Below are 18,735 nucleotides of genomic sequence, written 5' to 3'. Positions count from 1 at the left end.
GAATATTCATGCAAAAATTCTCAATAAAATACTAGCAAACTGAATTCAACAGCATATGAAAAGGATTATACACCATGGACAAATGGGATTTATTCCTGGAATGCAAGGCTCTGCCAACTAGACTACACCACTGAGTGCCCAGATTAAGCCTTATTTCTGGGTGTGTCTGGGAGGGTGTTTCTGGGTGAGATTAGCATTTGAATCAGTGGACTCAGTAAAGTAGATAGCCTTCCCCGTGTGGGTGTCACCCAGTCCACTGAAGATCTGAATAGAACAAAAGGTGAAGAAGGATGAATTTGCTCCTTTTTCTTCCTGTCTGCCTGCTTGAGCTGAGACATTGTTACCAGAAAGGGGTCCCAATCCAGACCCCAAGAGAGGGTTCTTGGATCTCACACAAGAAAGAATTCAGGGAGAGTTCATAAAGTGAAAGCAAGTTTATCAGGAAAGTAGAGGAATAAAAGAATGGTTACTCTACAGACAGGCCCATTTTTATGGTTATTTCTTGATTAGATGCTAAACAAGGAATGGATTATTTATGCCTCCTCTTTTTAGACCATACAAGGTAACTTACTGACGTTGCCATGGCATTTGTAAACTTAATGGTGCTGGTGGGAGTGTAGCAGCCAGGGCAAACAAAGGTCACTCTCGTCACCATCTTGGTTTTGGTTGGTTTTAGCTGGCTTCTTTATTGCAGCCTGTTTTATCAGCAAGGTCCATATGATCTGTATCGCCTGCCGACCTTTTATCTCATCCTGTGACTAAGAATGCCTTAACTGTCTGGGAATGCAGCCCAGCAGGTCTCAGCCTCATTTTACCCAGCACCTACTCAAGATGGAGTTGTTCTAGTTCACACATCCTCTGACAACATCAGTCTTCTGCCACTGGTATGGTATTTACACCATCACCTCTCCTGATTCTCAGGCCTTTGGATTTTGGCTGGAATTACACTATAAGCTTTTCTGAATTTCCAACTTGCAGACAGCAGATTTACATTTCTCACCCTTCATAATCATGGGGGCCAACTTCTGATAATAAATCTCCTTTTATAAATATTTACCTCTATCTATCTATCTATCATCTATCTAACCTTATTGGTCTATAATTCTCTTTTGGTTCTGTGGAGGAAATAAGAATAAGTAAAAGATTCCTCTTCAAAGCTTTCCTCTTAGTTCATTATGAATAAATAATAGTTTCTTCAAAGGTTAATTTACTTTAAAGCTTTTGCTAATAATCTTAAAGTAGCTGTTAGCCATAATAAAGAAGTAAGTGCATCCCGTGTTCTTAGTTCCTACCCTTTAACCTACATATTTGCCCTGGCATGCCTGGACAAGCCCAGACAAGTCTTAGGTCATAGCTTATTCCCCTACCTTATTTGGAAATATTATCGCTTCTCTAAGCTTCCTCAAGTTACTTCCTCTTTTCCTTTGTTCTCCTCTGCCTTTACTTCTTTAGAAAATTTCCAAGTTTTTAGCCAATTGGGTCAAGCATAGAATGTGAGGTCACGTTCTGGCCAATAGAAACTGGACACAGCAGTAGGGTAATTGCATCAGCTTATGAAAGTTATAAATGTCCCTGTCTCCCTTGTTCGGGTGTGTTCTAGTGGCAAGACTGCCGGCAACTTGCATTCTTCCCACAGGAAAACTAGCCTTGCTGAGTGATCCATTGTCTCAGTGTGGATTTTTCTCCATGTTATAAACCCGCTTCCAACATTCTGTTTCTCTGGAGATTCCCAACTAATGAAATTTTAATCAAATACAAAACAGTACTCATAGGGTCTGCCCTTCCTTCATGTGACTAATGTCACAAAGTATATCTTCCTAATACTATTTTATGCTCATTAACAAAGATTTATAATTATTTATTGCATATTTATCTCTTAAATTTTGTACAAAATAAAAAATTGAGTTATAAACAAAAATGACAATAATACTGTTTTTTCTATTCATGTAATTCATTTTACTGAAGAATGTCACATTTTTGTATGGCCTCAAGTTCTGTCTAGTGTCTTTTCATTTCAACTTAAATAACCCATTTTTGACATTTCTGGTTGGACAAGTCTATGGTAATGAATGCCTTCAGCTTTTGTTTGGGAATATATTAATTCTTCCTTCTATTTTTTTTTTTTTTTCTGAGACCAAGTGTCGCTGTGTTGCCAAAGCTGGAGTACAGTGGCATGATCTTGTCTCACTGCAGCCTCCTCTTCCTAGGTTCAAGCGATTCTTATGCTTTTGCCTCCCAAGTAGCTGGGACTACAGGCATGGACACCACATCTGGCTAATTTGTTTTGTAATTTTAGTAGAGATGGGGTTTCATCATGTTTGCCAGGCTGGTCTTGAACTCCTGATCTCAAGTTATTCACCTGCCTCAGCCTCCCAAAGTGCTGGGATTACAGGTGTGAGCCACCATGCCCCGCCTTCCTTCATTTCTGAAAGACAGTTTTGCCATACATAAAATCCTTGGTTAATATATAGAATTTTCACTCTGGCATTTTAATTATACAATCTCAGTCCTTCCGGCCTGTAAGGTTTCTGCTGAGAAATCAGCTGATAACCTTATTGAGGGTTCTTGTACATAATGAACATTACTTTTCTCTAGTTGCTTTCAAAATTCTCTATCTTTGACTTTTGAAAATTTGATTATAGCGTGTCTCAGTGTTGGTCTCTTTGGGTTTATCCCACTTAGCATTCATTGAGCTTCTTGGATTATATAGCCATGCCTATTTCCTAATTTGGGACATTTTCAGCCATTATTTTTTTCAAGTAATCTATCTGCCCCTTTCCCTGTCTTTCTTCTCCTTCTGCAATTTTTACAATGCCTGTGTTGGTCTGTTTGATGGTGTCTCATAGACCCTGTCTTCATTCTTTTTACTCCTCAGACTTGATAATTTCAAAAGATTTGACTTCATGTTTGCTGATTCCTTCTTCTGCTTGTTTGAGTCAGCTGTTGAACCTCTCTAGTGAGTTTTTCAATTCAGTTCTTTTTTTTTCAGATGGAGTCTTGCTCTGCCCCCAAACTGGAGTGCAGTGGTGTGATCTCAGCTCACTGCAACCTCTACCTTCTGGGTTAAAGTGATTCTCCTACCTCACCTCCCAAGTAGCTGGGACTGCAGGCGTGTGCCACCACACCCAGTTAATTTTTGTATTTTCTTTTTAGTAGGGATGGGGTTTCACCATGTTGGCCAGGATGGTCTTGAACTCCTGACCCCGTGATCCGCCCCCTCAGCCTCCCAAAGTGCTGGCATTACAGGCGTGAGCCACCGTGCCCAGCCTTAATTCAGTTCTCATATGTTTTACTCCCAGATTTTCTTTGTTGTTGTTATTGTTTATAATTTCTGTCTGCAGAGGTTTTAATTTCGTTCCTACATTGTTTTTCTGATTTCCTTTAGCTCTTTCAGCCTACTTAAGAGAGTTGTTTTAAAGTAAGTTTGAGACATGTGTTACTGCAGGGATTGTTTCTGGGCTTCTATTGTGTCTTTTTGAATGGGTTATGTTTTTCTGTTTCCTTGCATGCCTTGTGATTTAAATTGGGTATTTAGAAAAACAGCCACCTTCTCTAAGCTTGCAAAGTGGCACAGAAAACCATCAGAAATTTATGAGCCCCTGAACCTCAAGATCAGACTAGGGTGATGGTTTAAAGTCTTCTCAAGTCTTTCCTGAACATGTGTCCTGACTTGGTCTATGTGTGTGTTTCCCCCGCCACCCACCCTAATTTTCTCTGGCTGCATTGAAAAGTCTTGATTTCAGACACATGCACACGTAGGTTCATTTCGGCACTGTTTACAATAGCAAAGACTTGGAACCAACCCAAATGTCCATCAATGATTGACTGGATAAAGAAAATGGGTATATATACACCATGGAATACTATGCAGCCCTAAAAAAGATGGGTTTATGTCCTTTGCAGGAACATGAATGAAGCTGGAAACCATCATTCTCAGCAAACTGACACAGGAACAGAAAACCAAATACCACATGTTCTCATTCATAAGTGGCTGTTGAACAATGAGAACACATGTACAGAGGGAGGGGAACATCACACCCCAGGGTTTGTTGGGGGATGGGAGAGCTAGGGGTGGGATAGCAGGGGGTGGGGGGATTGGGGAGGGATAACATTAGGAGAAATACCTAATGTCGATGATGGGGGGATGGATGCAGCAAACCACCATGGCATGTGTCTACCTATGTAATAGTCCTGCACAATCTGCACATGTACCCCAGAACTTAAAAGTATAATAATAAAAAAGAAGTCACTGCACCTGGCCAAGACATTGTTCTTTAATATACACAGCTGTACCACAAACACTACTAAATACATCAGAAAATGATCTATGGTCATTTAATTCATTTTAAAGATGACTTTCTTGAGAACCTAATACATACAAATCAAGGTATCCAAGTTTTTTCATTGAAAATGTATGATTAAAGCTGTAGTTCTTATCTCTGGGAACTTTTTAAAAATATCAATCTGATCTCCATCCAAACCAATTAAATTAATATCTCTGGATATTCACGTTGTTTTAAAAGCTAAGAGATGATTCTAATTTGCGGCCAGAATTAAAAACCACTGGGTTAAGGTAACAGAATATAAACTGCAGAGGCCCAAAGTAGAAGAAAGTGCACACATGGGGGGGCAGCATTGCTTAGGGGTCAGATGGACCACGCTAGTGTCTTGGTACTATTCTTATCCAGCTGGGTGATCTTAAACAATGTACTTATCACCTCTCACTTTCAATTTCTTTAACTTATAACTTGAGATAGTAATGGCTCAAACTTAAATAGGGTTATTCTGAGGAGTAAATGAGGAAAAACATAGAAAGCACATGGCAAATATTCATCAAATATTAGCTTTATTAATAGAGATATCAAACACTGCAAAATCTAACCAAACTATGAATTCAACACATTTTGTGGGATGGAAGGTAGGTTGCAAACATGTGATGCAGACCTGGAAGGAAGATAAAATTACTCTGAAGTGTAAGGTCTTTTAGGCTGACTGCCAGCACCACGGATGCCATGGTAACCTCTGTGACCTGCACAGACACCTCCAGATGAGTTCCTGGAAAGTCTGAAGTAACTGGAAAACCACAAAAGGAGGATTGACCAACCCTTGCAGTGCCTAATTAACTTTGAGACATTCTTCTATTGTTCCTTATTCCTACCTTAAGTGATAAGGCAATTGGACTTTGTAGCCGACCTTGGTCAACCTTGTGACTCCAGACCCTTCGACCACCTCCCAGCTTGCAAAAACCGCCCTGAACTGTAACTTGTGTAACTTTCCACTGCCTACCCCAAACCTATAAAACCAACTCCTATCCCACCACCCTGTGCTGACTCTCTCTTCAGCCTCAGCTCACTTGCACCTGGCTGAATAAACAGCCATGTCACTCACACAAAGCCTGTTTAGGGGGTGTCTCTTCATTCAGAGCGTGCATTTTAACATTTGGTGCCAAAAACCTGGGACAGGAGTACTCCTTTGGGGAGACCAGCCCCCTGTCCCCACTCCCCGTCTGGGAAGAGACCCACCCAAGACCTCAACACATCAGACCCGACCAGCAGCTCACGCTTAGTATGCCAAACAGCTCTCTTGCCACCTTCAGATCAGATAAGCAGTTTCTCTCTCTCCCTCTTTATCTCTCTTTTCCTTCAGAGAAAAAGGAGACAAGTCTCTCCCTCTTTTTCTCTCTTTTCCTTTATAGACAAAGGAGACATTCTTTATCTGCATAGAGACAGAGGAGACAAGTCTCTCCCTCTCGCTCAAAAACTCTGACATCAGTCACAGACTTGGGAAGACAGTCAGTCTGGTCAATCGCAGGGACACCTGCCTTGATCATTCACTTACATTACAGACCAGGACTTAGTCAGGGATGCGTGCTGAAAACCCTGGTAGCTGCTCACTCCTTCTCCTCGTCTCTACTCTATTCCTTTCCTTAAAACTTATCTCCTTTGCCATAGGGAATATTTCACCCTCTATTCCTTAGTCTTTGCCTCTAGCCTGTGTCCTAAAAAATCTAAAACCTCTTCAATTATCACCCAATCTGAAACCTAAACGTCTCATTTTTTCTATAACACTGCCTGGCCTCAATGCAAATTAGACAATGGTTCCAAATGGCCAGAAAATGGCACTTTCAATTTTTCTATTCTGCGAGACCTAAACAATTTTTGTCAGTGAATGGACAAATGGTCTGAGGTACCAGACATCCAGGCATTTTTTTTACACTCCAATCCCTCCCTAATCTCTGCTCTCAATGCAACCCATCCCAAATTCTTCTCTCCCTTCTGTCCACCCCTCCTGCCTCTGCTGGTGACCCAGAATCCTCCTTGTTCATCGACCCTTCCAAACTTTTTCCTCCTCACCTGTCCAAACCAGACCCCAAGCCAGGCCCTAACTGCCTGCACCCCTGACAGAGCCTCCTTCCTCTTCCTCTGCCCACAACCCACCTCCTATGCCCCTCCTGTCACCCCCCAACCTCATACCTGGTCCAGCTCACACTTTAGTCCCATGACTAACTCCTCCACCCCTGCCCAACAGTTCCCCCTTTGAGAGGTGGCTGGAGCTGAAGGCATAATTAGGATGCATGTTCCTTTCTCTTTATCCGATCTTTTCCAAATCCACCAATGGTTAGGCTCCTTTTCATCAGATCCTCCAATACTTAACCCAGTCCTATAATCTCACCTGGAGTGACTTCAATATCATCCTTCTACGCTTACTCTTGAAGAACACTTGATACGCATTTTATCACCCAATTAGCCCCTGACATTAAAAAAGCTACAGAAATTAGAATCTGGCTCTCCAACCACACAACAGGAAGTAATCAACCTCGCCTTCAAGGTGTTTAATAACAGGGAAGAAGCTACCTGGTGGCAGTGCATCTCAGAACTATAGATGCTTGCCTCTGCCCAGCCACACCATCAGCTCAGGAAGACTTCAAAGCACCCAGACTGCAGCATCTAGCTGCCCCTCCCAGACCTTGCTTCAAGTGTCAGAAACCTGGCCACTGGGCCAAGGAATGCCTGCAGCCTGGGATTCCTCCTAAGCCCTGCCCTGTCTGTGCGGACCCCTCACTGTAAGTCAGAGTGTCCAACTCTCATCGGTGCTCCAGAGCTCCTGGAGCTTGAACCCAAAGCTCCCAGACCAAATCCTTCCCAGATCTCCTCAGCTTGGTGGCTGAAGACTGATGCTGCCCGAACGTCTCAGACGCCCCCTGTACGATCACAGACACCAAGCTTCAGGTAATTCTTACGATGGAGGGTAAGTCCATCCCCTTCTTAATCAACACGGAGGCCACCCACTCCACGCTGCCTTCTTTTCAAGGACCTGCCCCCTTGGCCTCCATAACGGTTGTGGGAATTGACCGCAAGGCCTCCAGGCCTCTCAAAACTCCCCAAGTCTGGTGTCAATTAGGCCAGCAATCCTCTCCACATTCTTTCCTAATCATCCCCTCTTGTCCAGTTCCCCTGTTAGGCAAATATATCCTAACAAAATTGTCTGCCTCCTTAACTATTCCTGGGCTACAGCCACACCTCATTCCCATCCTCCTCCCCGAACCCATACCTCTCTCAGTAGCTTCCCTTATGTCCTCCTACCTTAACCCTAGGGTGCAGGACACTACCTCTCCATCCCTTGCTACAAGTCACTCACCCCTCATCATCCCCTTAAAATCTAACCACCCTTATCCTGCCCAGCACCAGTGCCCCATCCCACAACAAGCTTTAAAAGGCCTAAAGCCTGTTATTACTCACTTACTGCAACATGGCCTTTTAATTCCTACAAAGTCTCCTTACAATTCCCCTATCCTAGCTTTCCAAACACCAGACAAATTCTACAGACTAGTCCAAGACCTCCGCCTCCTCTATCAGATTGTACCTCCCACCCACCTGGCTGTACCAAACCCCTATACCCTCCTATCTTCCATACCCCCTTCCACAAGTCACTATTCTGTTCTTGACCTCAAAAATGCTTTTTTCTAAAGCCCAAGTTTCTTCCCCATCTGTTAGAATCCTTCGCCAGCATACACGCGCTCTCCCTGCCAACTGTATCCAGCTGATTTCCCAAACCCAATCCCATCCACTAAACAACAGCTTCTCTCCTTCCTAGGCGTTGTAGGATACTTTTGGCTCTGGATACCAGGTTTTGCCCCTCTAACCAAACCACTTTATAAACTTACAAAAGGAAACCTATCTGACCCCATAGACCAAAAATCCTTTCCCGGTTCTTCCTTGTGTTCTCTAAAAAAGGCCTTAGAGACTGCTTCTACTTTAGCACTCCCCAACTCCTCTCAACCCTTCTCTCTCTCTACAGCAGAAATAAAAGGCTGTGCCATCAGAATTCTTACACAGGAGCCAGGCCCACGGCCTCTAGCCTATTTATCCAAACAACCTCACTGTCCTGGGCTGGCCCTCATGCCTATGCCGGCAGCAGCTGCCACCCTGATACTCTTAGAATCCCTCAAAATCACAGGCTATGCCCCACTTACCCTCTACAGCTCTCACAACCTCCAGAGTTTAGTTTCCTCTTCACACCTTACACACATACTCTCTGCCCCTTGCCTTCTCTAGCTTTATGCACTCTTTATTGAAGCCCCCACTGTAACCATTGCTTTAGGTCCTAACTTTAACTCAGCCTCTCATTTAATACCCAGCACAAACACCAAACCCCATGACTTTATCTCCCTAATCCATATAGCATCCTCCCCATTTCCCCATATTTCTCTTTTTCCTATTCCAGACCCAGACCACACATGGTTTATTGATGGCAGTTCCTCCAAGCCCAGTTGGTTGGTGCTGGCCAAAGCTGGCTAAGCTGTTGTATCCCACTCATCTATCATTGGGGCTGCCACACTCCCCTCTTCCACCACTTCTCAGCAAGCTGAACTGATTGCCTTATCCCGTGCTCTTACTCTTGTCAAAGGACTACATGTCAATAGCTATACTAACTCTAAATACGCCTTCCACATCCTGCACCACCATGCTGTCATATGGGTAGAATGAGGTCTTCTCATCACACAGGGGTCCTCTATTATCAATGCCCCCTTAAAAAAGGCCCTCCTTAAGGCCACTCTCCTTCCAGCCAAGGCTGAAGTTATCCACTGCAGAGTACACCAAAATTCAGATTCTGTTGCGCAAGGAAATGCCTTAGGTGACAAAACAGCCAAAGGAGCAGCGGACACCCCAGTATCTCCCCCACAAGACCAGTATTTTCCCTTCTTATCTATCTTCTCCACCTATTCTTCCTCTGAAAACTCGCTTTACCAGTCACTACCTACACAAGGCAAATGGTTCTTTTTTTTTTTTTGAGATAGAGTTTTGCAATTTTTACCCAGGCTGGAGTGCAAATGGTTCTTAAACCACAGGAAGTTCCTCCTCCCTGCCTCACAAGCTCACTCTATCCTCTCATCCTTTCATGACTGTTTCCATGCAGGATACAAGCCCCTGGCTCATCTTTTAGAACCCCTTATTTCTTTTCCATCATGGAAATCCATCCTCAAAACAATCACATCTCAATGTTCTATCTATCACTTTACTACTCCTTAAGGCTTTCTCAGACTCGCTCCTTTTCCTACACTTCAGGCCCAAGGATTTTCCCCTACACAAGACTAGCAAATAAACTTCAAGTTTTGTCTAGGTAGGCATTTACCCTGTCTCTTACTTCATCCTTGGTTACCCTCCCCTTGTTCATCAGACTGTCCTCCAGACCCCTCTTTCTGTCTGCTGATACCCAATCTTGTTAATGAAAGTGAGTGGTTACTTATAGATAGCACACACTTCCTCATACACTATGAAAACAAAAGCTCTCCCTCCACACAGTTACCCTACCAAACCCTGCTACGGCCGCGGACCTTGCTGGTTCCCTTGGTATCTGGGTACAAAACCCCAGCCCCCGCAGAACACTTTCTCATCTCTTCAGTTGACACATCCAGTTCTGCCTCAGCCAAGGACTTTTTTTTTCCCTCTGTAGCTCTTCCACCTACATCTGCCTTCCTACCAACTGGAATTGCCACTCTTACTATCACCTTGGCACAAATTGGTTTAACACAGCTTGTTTTTGCATCTTTAATCCTTGATGGAGAAAAGGAGCCAAAGTAGTAGATTTAGCAGAAAGGGTTTCTGGCTACCATTGATGCGTCCTGAAAGAGTTTATTGATGTCCAACACTAGAGCTTTCACATCTTGAGAAAAGAGCTCCCCTGAAACCGTAACAAACCAGCCAGGCTATACTACATAAACAGTCCCATTTACTGTTAGTATATAAACATTGCTTTGGCATTAATATAGAAAATATGAATCAGAGGGTTCTGTTCATAACTAAAATATTTGGATAAGAAGAAAAGCCACTGAAGAGTTAATTTGTCTGTAAAGTCAAAAGGAAAAAAGAAGCGAAGTAGGAATGCTGCTTCAAGTAATATGTTGGATACATGGCAATTATCTGGTTAATCTGGTCAGTGCGGAAAAATTCAAGAACTCTTTCAAATTGGCTGGCCACACTGACCAAGGTATTCAGACAAGTCACAAATCTCTACTTTGTATTGGGGAGAGCAGTAATGTTAAAAATAGGTAACAAAAAGGAACTAACAATCAGAGCAGATAATTGCCTAAGCAGACCCAATGTCAACTGTAAATACATGGTTCATCTGTACTTCAGTGTACCCACTGACTATCAGCTTTAGGGTGGATGTCATCTCTTATCTCTTTTTTCTTATCACTCTTTCATAAAAACTCAGTCTTCAAGATATGTTACCTAAATGTTTAATGATTCCAGCTGGTTTTATGTACTCATCACTTTAACCACTTCACAACAACCAAAATTCATTTTTTTATTGCAGAGACATGTGAAGAAAAATAAAGAATTTTAATGCTCTGGTCCTTTCAAAATAGATCATTTAGAATGCTGTTAAAATTGTTTTTAAAAATGGTAGAGTAAAATAACAAGGAAAGGAAATAGAAATGCAAACTCTATCCACAGCAACACTAGGAAGTATATATATAATAATATATAAGAAGAACTGACAAAATCAGTGAAGATCAAGACATCAAGAAAAAATGCTTACAGATGCAAATCTCAGAGAAACAATGGAATAAGTTTTCCAAGGTTTGTCCCTTAAAAAGATAAAACAAACAATCTCTTGTTTGAAACAACATACATAAGTACTCTTGGTAGGTTCAGGAAGCCTGGACAGTATGGTTGAATGAGGAATCACAGAGACAAGCCACCTTTGCAGGAAATGATCCATCAATGAGATTAGAAGGCAAAATACTGAGTCAAGTTAGATAAAGAGATGTAAGGTTTTAGTAACTCATCACATACACACACAACTCTGAATATTAAGAAGAATATTTGCTAGCTTGAAACATGGCACTGATTCCTTTCCCCCACAAACCTCTAACAAATAGCTGATCCGTAAATAATTTATGTCCTTCAAAGATACTGCAAAGAGGAACAAGGGGTGAAACAGAAATTTTAAATAGCACAGAAAGCACTTACGTCAGAAAAAAAGAAGTTGCATTTAATGAAAGAACATTTTGACCAAGTATATCACTGTAAATTTTAAATCTTCAAGAAGAAACCACTTCTCTAAAGCAAGAGCATAAAGCAGAAATGCAAGAGCTCAGAGAAGTTATAGTAGGACAATAGAAAGAGTTGAAACATGAATTGATAACGTAGAAAAAAGTGAAATGTAAAACTACAATAATTCTATAAACAAAGGTTACTGAAGGAAATATGTGAGAAATACAGTAAGGATTATAGAGAATAGAATTGAGAAAAGTAAATGAAAATAGAAAATACTGTACCTATAGTTAACAATACTGTATCATACTTTTAAAAATTTGTTAACAGGGCCGGGCGTGGTGGCTCATGCCTGTAATCCCAGCACTTTGGGAGGCCGAGGCAGGTGGATCATGAGGTCAAGAGATCGAAATCATCCTGGTCAACATGGTGAAACCCCATCTCTACTAAAAATACAAAAAATTAGCTGGGCATGGTGGCGCATGCCTGTAATCCCAGCTACTCAGGAGGCTGAGGCAGGAGAATTGCCTGAACCCAGGAGGCAGAGGTTGCGGTGAGCCAAGATCGCGCCATTGCACTCCAGCCTGAGTAACAAGAGCAAAATTCTGTCTCCAAAAAAAAAAAAAAAAAAAAAAATTTGTTAACAGGGTAGATCTCATTAAGTGTTCTTACAACAATAAAATAAAGTTTAAAAACCAAACAAAAATTAAAATGGGGCTTATAAGAGTTATAAGAAAAATATATACAGCAGAGGAGAATAAAAAGCCATAACTGATATCTGAAGAAGAGGAAAATATAATGAAAGTGGCAAATATTTATTGACATAATTGTTTTTAACTTTCAAGAATTGAGTGAAGATTTCATTCTACAAATAAAGGTGACATGCAATGCTCCAGGAAAAACTGATATAGAAGAATCATTGTTAAGATGGTCTAGTAAATCACTGAACTTAAAAGATAAAATATCAAATTATCTACAATGGAGGAAAAGCACTCATGCTATTCTCAGAGAACTTTAATGCTATGTTCACTACTAAAAATGACAGTCTATAAAACCTCAAAGTTCTTGTGAGAGATGGGAAAGTTCTTCAAAGTTTATATCTTAGACTACATTACAAGCAGTTAACGATCTCTTGCTCTATGGCCATTTTCCGCTATTAACATAAACATATACCCATGTATATATATTCTCTAAATTAGCTGCATCTTAAATCAGCTACCTTGACTGGCTCCAGCATGTCTGAACAGAACTGGGCAAGCTTCAAACCCTGGTGCATGCCATTACTTATTTGGAAACCTTCTGACCTTCTCCTGACTAGTTTTTTCTTCTTCCTCATCTTCTTTCCCCTTAGGAAATTTCCAAGTTTTTAGCCAATCGGGTCAAGCATAGAATGTGAGGTGCTGTTCTGGCCAATGGAAACTGGATACAGCAGTATGGCGATTGCATCAGGTTATGAAAGTTATAAATCTCCCTGTCTCCTTTGTTCAGCTGTGCTCTCATGGCAAGACTGCTGGTGAGTTGCACCCTTCCTGCAGGAAGTAAACTAGCCTTGCTGAGTGATCCATTGTCTTGGTGTGGATTTTCCCCAATGTTATAAACCCGTTTCCAACAGTTCTCAATGAAAAAAAGTAACCTAAGAATTTTATTCTTAGATAGGGTGAACAACTTGTCCTGGGTTACTTAATATCATCTCAGTTTTAACACTGAAATTCTACATCCTAGGAGTTCCCTTAATTCCCAGGCAAACCTTCATTTCAGGTGTCCATACAATACTTATTACAATGTCATGTATTAGGCTACAGTGAAAAGCTCGGTAAATTTCTGAGCATAAATAATACACATAACATTCTCTAGTTACTTGAAGTAAATCTAGAAATTAATATAAAAGCTAAAAAGTAGAAAAATCTTACCACTGCCAATTTTCTTCCACCTCTGCCACCTTTGAGACAGCAAGACCGATGCCCCTTCTTTCTCCTCCTCCTCAGCCTACTTAGTATGAAGACAATGAAGAGGAAAACCATTATGATAATCCACTTCCACTTAATGAACAATAAGTATATTTTCTCTTCTTATAACTTTAATAACATTTTCTATTCTCTAGCTTACTTTACTGTAGGAGTACACTATATAATACATATAACATACAAAATACATTGATGTTTATGTTATAAGGCTACCAGTCAACAGTAGGCTATTAGTAGTTAAATTTGAGGGGTTTCAGGAGTTATACACATATTTTCAATTGCACGGGGGTTGACACCTCTAACCCCTGTGTTGTTCAAGAGTCTACTGTATAATGGAATAATTAAGGGAAGCAAACAGATTTCTTAAACTACTTTGAAATAAGTTAACACAGTAAGATGGATTGCCAGATATATAGAGATAAATGTTATGAATGAGCATAAAGAAAATGCTATTGATAGAATCTATGAAATCAATACATCTATGTGTTCCCTGTGTAATTTTTTCAATTTTGTTGTATGCTGAGAATTTTTCACAGCAAAATGTTGAGAAGAAAAAATCTTAAGAAATTAGAAAGCAAATGACAAAAGGAAATCAATAGGATATATTTGGTAAGTATGAAAACTGAAATTGATAACGTCAAAACAGAAAAAATAATAGAGTTAATAATTCCAAGAATAACTTTAAAAATAATGATGTAAATAAACAACTAATTTAATAAAATAAATAGTATTAAGCAGAAACATGTAACATTTATAAAGATAATAGGAAATTATCATAGACACACAGACTTTGATTTATTCACAGAAGAGTGCCTCAACTGTCTGCAAATAAATTTGGAAACTGAGATATAAGGTATAATTGTTTATGACAATATAAAATGTCCAAAAAATGACACCAAAACAGATAAAACCTTATTAACTATATATTTTAAATTTTGGAGTCCAGCCACGGTGGCTCACACCTGTAATCCCAGCATTTTGGGAGGCCGAGGTGGGTGGATCACTTGAAGTCAGGAATCCAGCCTGACCAATATGGTGAAATCCTGTCGCTACTAAAAATACAAAAAAAAAATCAGTCAGGTATGGTGGGAAGCACCTGTAGTCCCAGATGGGGAGGCATGAGAATCACTTGAACCCAGGAGGTGGAGGTTGCAGTGAGCTGAGACTGCATCACTGTATTCAAGCGTGTGAGACAGAGTGAGACTCTGTCTTAAAAAAAAAATTATGGTTGCCTCATTTTATTCAGCAGTTTTGTATATGTTCTATAATGAGAAGGTTTTTTTCAGATATATAATGTCATATTGTCATAAATAGAAGTCTGTAAAAATCTCTTGGAAAGTTAAACTACAAACACTGCAAACATAAGCACACAAAAAAGTGAACCCATAGACCATGGCCATTTATTAATATTGACTCAAAATCTTAAATAAAATACCAGTAAACATAATCTGTGAGAATCAATGCCTAGATCATTCGACATTAGGAACTCTATTGCTAAAATACTATGGATCATCATATTAATTGGTCAAAAGAGAAAAACCATACTTTCATTTCCATGGATGCTTAAGAGCTTCAATACAATATAATAATATTCATTCTAGATTTTTTAAATGTTAAATAACAAAATTAGAATTAACATGAATCACACACATATGTCTATCTAAATCTATCTAGATATAGATAGATTTCTATACATCTAGAAAGAGGATATCTGTCTGTATGTATGTATGTATGTATGTATGTATGTATGTATGTATGTAAGTATACCAGCTTCTTGCTAATATCATTGAAAGCATTGTTTTTAAAATCTGGAACAAGAAAGCATGGCCTTTGTAAGCAATCTTATTGATACTGTTCCATGCAATGAGACAATAGAAAAACATTTTCTTAATTTAAGATGCAAAATTATTTTTATAGGTGATGTAATTGTTACCTGAAAAACTCAGAGAGATCCAAGATGGCTGATCACTAGCAGCTCGGGATTGTAGCTCTCAGTGAAAGTGCAGAGAACGAGAGGACGCCACACTTTCAGACGAATATTTGTTGCTCACGGACCAGGAGATTCCCAGCGGAGGAGCACCACGGGTCACCAGCGCAACTCTTGTGGCCAGCACGGCAGTTTTGCCGGAGTCTTGACGCAGCAGTTCTTGGTGCAGAGTGAGCAGGACTGGGTCCCCTTTTGGCCGATGTTGTTTGGAGCTCCAGGAAGACAGAGTCACCTATTCAGCTGATTGAAGGACAGACTCAAGAAGGGAGCTAGAACAGAGATTCCCAGGCAGAAAAGCACCATCAATCTTAACACCACTGTTTTGGCCGGTGCAGTGGATTGCTCAGATTTCGGCACTGGGAATCAACAAGTTGAACATCCACTCAGAGACCTAATTTGAAAGTCGGTAATCACAAAGATGACAGGTGGATAAATTTACAATGATGGGAAGAAACCAGCGTAAAAAGGCTGAGAATACCCAAAATCAGAATGCCTCTCCCTCTACAGGGGATCACAGTTCCTCATCAGCAACGGAACAAGGCCTGATGGAGAGCGAGTGTGTTCCATTAACAGAAGTAGGCTTCAGAAGGTAGATAATAAGAAACTTCTATGAATTAAAAGAACTTGTTCTAACCCAATGCAAAGAGATTAAGAACTTTGAAAAAAGGTTTGACAAAATCTAATGAGAATAGACAATTTAGAGAGGAATATAAGTGAATTAATGGAGCTGAAAAACACAACATGAGAACTTCGCGAAGTATGCACAAGTTTTAACAGTCGAATTGATCAAGCAGAAGAAAGGATATCAGAGGTCGAAGACCAACTTAATGAAATAAAATGAGAAGTCAAGATTAGAGAAAAAAGGATAAAAAGGAATGAGCAAAGTCTACCTGAATGTGATGAAGATAATGAATCCAAGTTGGAAAATACTCTTCAGGATATTATTCAGGAAAACTTTCCCAACCTAGTAAGGCAGGACAATATTCAACTCCAGGTAATACAGAGAACACCACAAAGATATTCCTCAAGAAGACCAACCCCAAGGCACATAATCGTCAGATTCATTAGGGTTGAAATGAAGGGGAAAATACTAAGAGCAGCCAGAAAGAAAGGTCAGGTTACCCACAAAGGGAAGCCTATCAGACTTAAAACAGCAGATCTCTCAGCAGAAACCCTACAAGCCAGAAAAGAGTGGGGGCCAATATTCAACAACCTTAAAGAAAAGAACTTTCAACCCAGAATTTCATATCCAGCCAAACTAAGCTTCACAAGCAAAGGAAAAATAAAATCTTTTGCGAACAAGCAAGTACTTAGGGATTTCACCATCACCAGGCCTGCTTTACAAGAGCTTCTGAAAGAAGCACTACACATATAAAGAAACAACCAATATCAGCCTTTCCAAAAATATATCAAAAAGTAAACAGTATTAACATACTGAAGAACTTACATCAACTAATGGGCAAAACAGCCAGCTAGCATCAAATGGCAGTATTAAACTCATATATGTTATTGACTGGATAAAAAGCCAAAACCCATTGGTATGCTGTATCCAGACCCATCTCACATGCAATGATACACAATGACTCAAAACAAAGGGACGGAGGAAGATTTACCAGCCAAAAGGAGAGCAAAAATAAATAAATAATAAAAAGCAGGAGTTGCAATTCTCACCTCTGATAAAACAGACTTTAAAGCAACAAAGATCAAAAGAGGCAAAGAAGGACATTACATAATGGTAAAAGGATCAATGCAACAAGAAGAGATAACGATCCTAAATATACACGCACCCAATACAGGAGCACCCAGATACATAAGACAAGTTCTTAATGACTTATAAAGAGACTTAGCCTCCCACACAATAATAGTGGGAGACTGTAACATCACATTGTCAGTATTAGACTGATCAACGAGATAGAAAATTAACAAGGACATCCAGGACTTGAACTCAGACCCGGAACAAGTAAACTTAATAAACATTTATAGAACTCTCCACTTCAAATACACAAAACATACATTGTTATCAGTATCATATCACACATATTCCAAAAGTGACTACATAATTGGAAGTAAATCACTCCTCAATAATTGCATAGCATTTCATAGGTTTAAATGAAATATTGGTTGGCTGCTTATTTGTTATTTTCTTCCCTTATTCCTTCCTGTCTCCATTGTTAATCACAATTATTGGCATAAAAGAGGCTTTCAATTCCCATTTTTAGACTGCATTCTAGCCTGGGCAATAAAGTAATACTCCCATTCTCTCTCCCTCTTTCTCTTCCTTTTTCTTCCTCTTATTCATTCTTTTTTTTTCTTTCTCTTTCTTCCTTTTTTTCTTCTAAAAAAAAAAGAAAAACTCAAAAGAATCAATCTAAAATGATATCACAAATATGAGAATTCAGAAAAAAGACAAAAAATTCATAGTCATTTTATATACATACACACACACACACATATATATATGAAGAAGAACCAGTTAGATGACATACTAACAAAAAGCATAAAAGCATTTAGGAATAAGCCTAATATAAAAATGTTAAAGTTATACTTAGGGGCATAAACAAAGACTTTAAAATATGGACATAAAATCCAATCTTAAAAAGGAAGATTCAATATTATAAAGATGTCAGTTCTCCTTAAGTCAATATATTTTAATTTAATCCACTCTCAACAAAAATACAAACAATATAAATTTTTTTGAAATGCAGTCTTGCTCTGTCACCAGGCTGGAGCGCAGTGGCACAATCTGGGTTCACTGCAACTTCCGCCTCCTGGGTTCAAGCAATTCTTCCACCTCAGCCTCCCGAATAGCTGGTACTACAGGCGCGTGCCACCACACCCGGCTAATTTTTGTATTTTAAGTAGAGATGGGGTTTCACCATATTGGCCAGAATGGTGTTGATCTCTTGACCTCGTGATCTGCCTGCCTCAGTCTCCCAAAGTGCTAGGATTACAGGCATGAGCCACCGCGCCCGGCCACAAGCAATATTTTTTAACTACACAAGATGATTCTTAGTTTATGGGAATACAAAACTGATGAAATAAAAATTTATGAAATAGAAAAGTAATGAGGAAGAACAGAACCTGTGTGATATTAAAACATATTGAAGGGTTACATTAATTAGTTTATAAATCTATAGATACTAGATTCGTGCTTCGTGAATAGTGGGACGATTAAGGGGAAAAAGACTAAAAAAGCCAGAAATAATAAGTAGAAAAGCAATAATAGCTTATGTTATTTAGAGCTTCTTGCATACCAGGCTACATAATTTTAAGCCTTACACAA

At 39.8% G+C, this 18,735-nt stretch overlaps 1 long non-coding RNA gene across 1 annotated transcript in view; it reads right to left on the bottom strand.

Moving 5' to 3' along the window:
- The window catches only part of LOC135268787 (uncharacterized), a 46,567-nt gene extending 28,553 nt beyond the window's left edge, over window positions 1-18,014 (bottom strand). Inside the window, exons 1-2 of the long non-coding RNA XR_010337139.1 lie at window positions 15,399-18,014; window positions 13,412-13,487 (exon numbers count right to left, since the gene is read on the bottom strand). This is a non-coding gene — a long non-coding RNA (uncharacterized LOC135268787). The remainder of the gene's footprint in view (window positions 1-13,411; window positions 13,488-15,398) is intronic.
- Window positions 18,015-18,735: the final 721 nt, after the last annotated feature.

The sequence above is a fragment of the Aotus nancymaae genome, unplaced genomic scaffold (assembly GCF_030222135.1).
Source record: "Aotus nancymaae isolate 86718 unplaced genomic scaffold, 86718_ANA_hifiasm-v0.15.2.pri h1tg000043l, whole genome shotgun sequence".
Taxonomy (NCBI): domain Eukaryota; kingdom Metazoa; phylum Chordata; class Mammalia; order Primates; family Aotidae; genus Aotus; species Aotus nancymaae.
The sequence above is the reverse complement of the archived record's forward strand: the minus strand, read 5'-3'. Positions and strand labels throughout refer to the sequence as shown.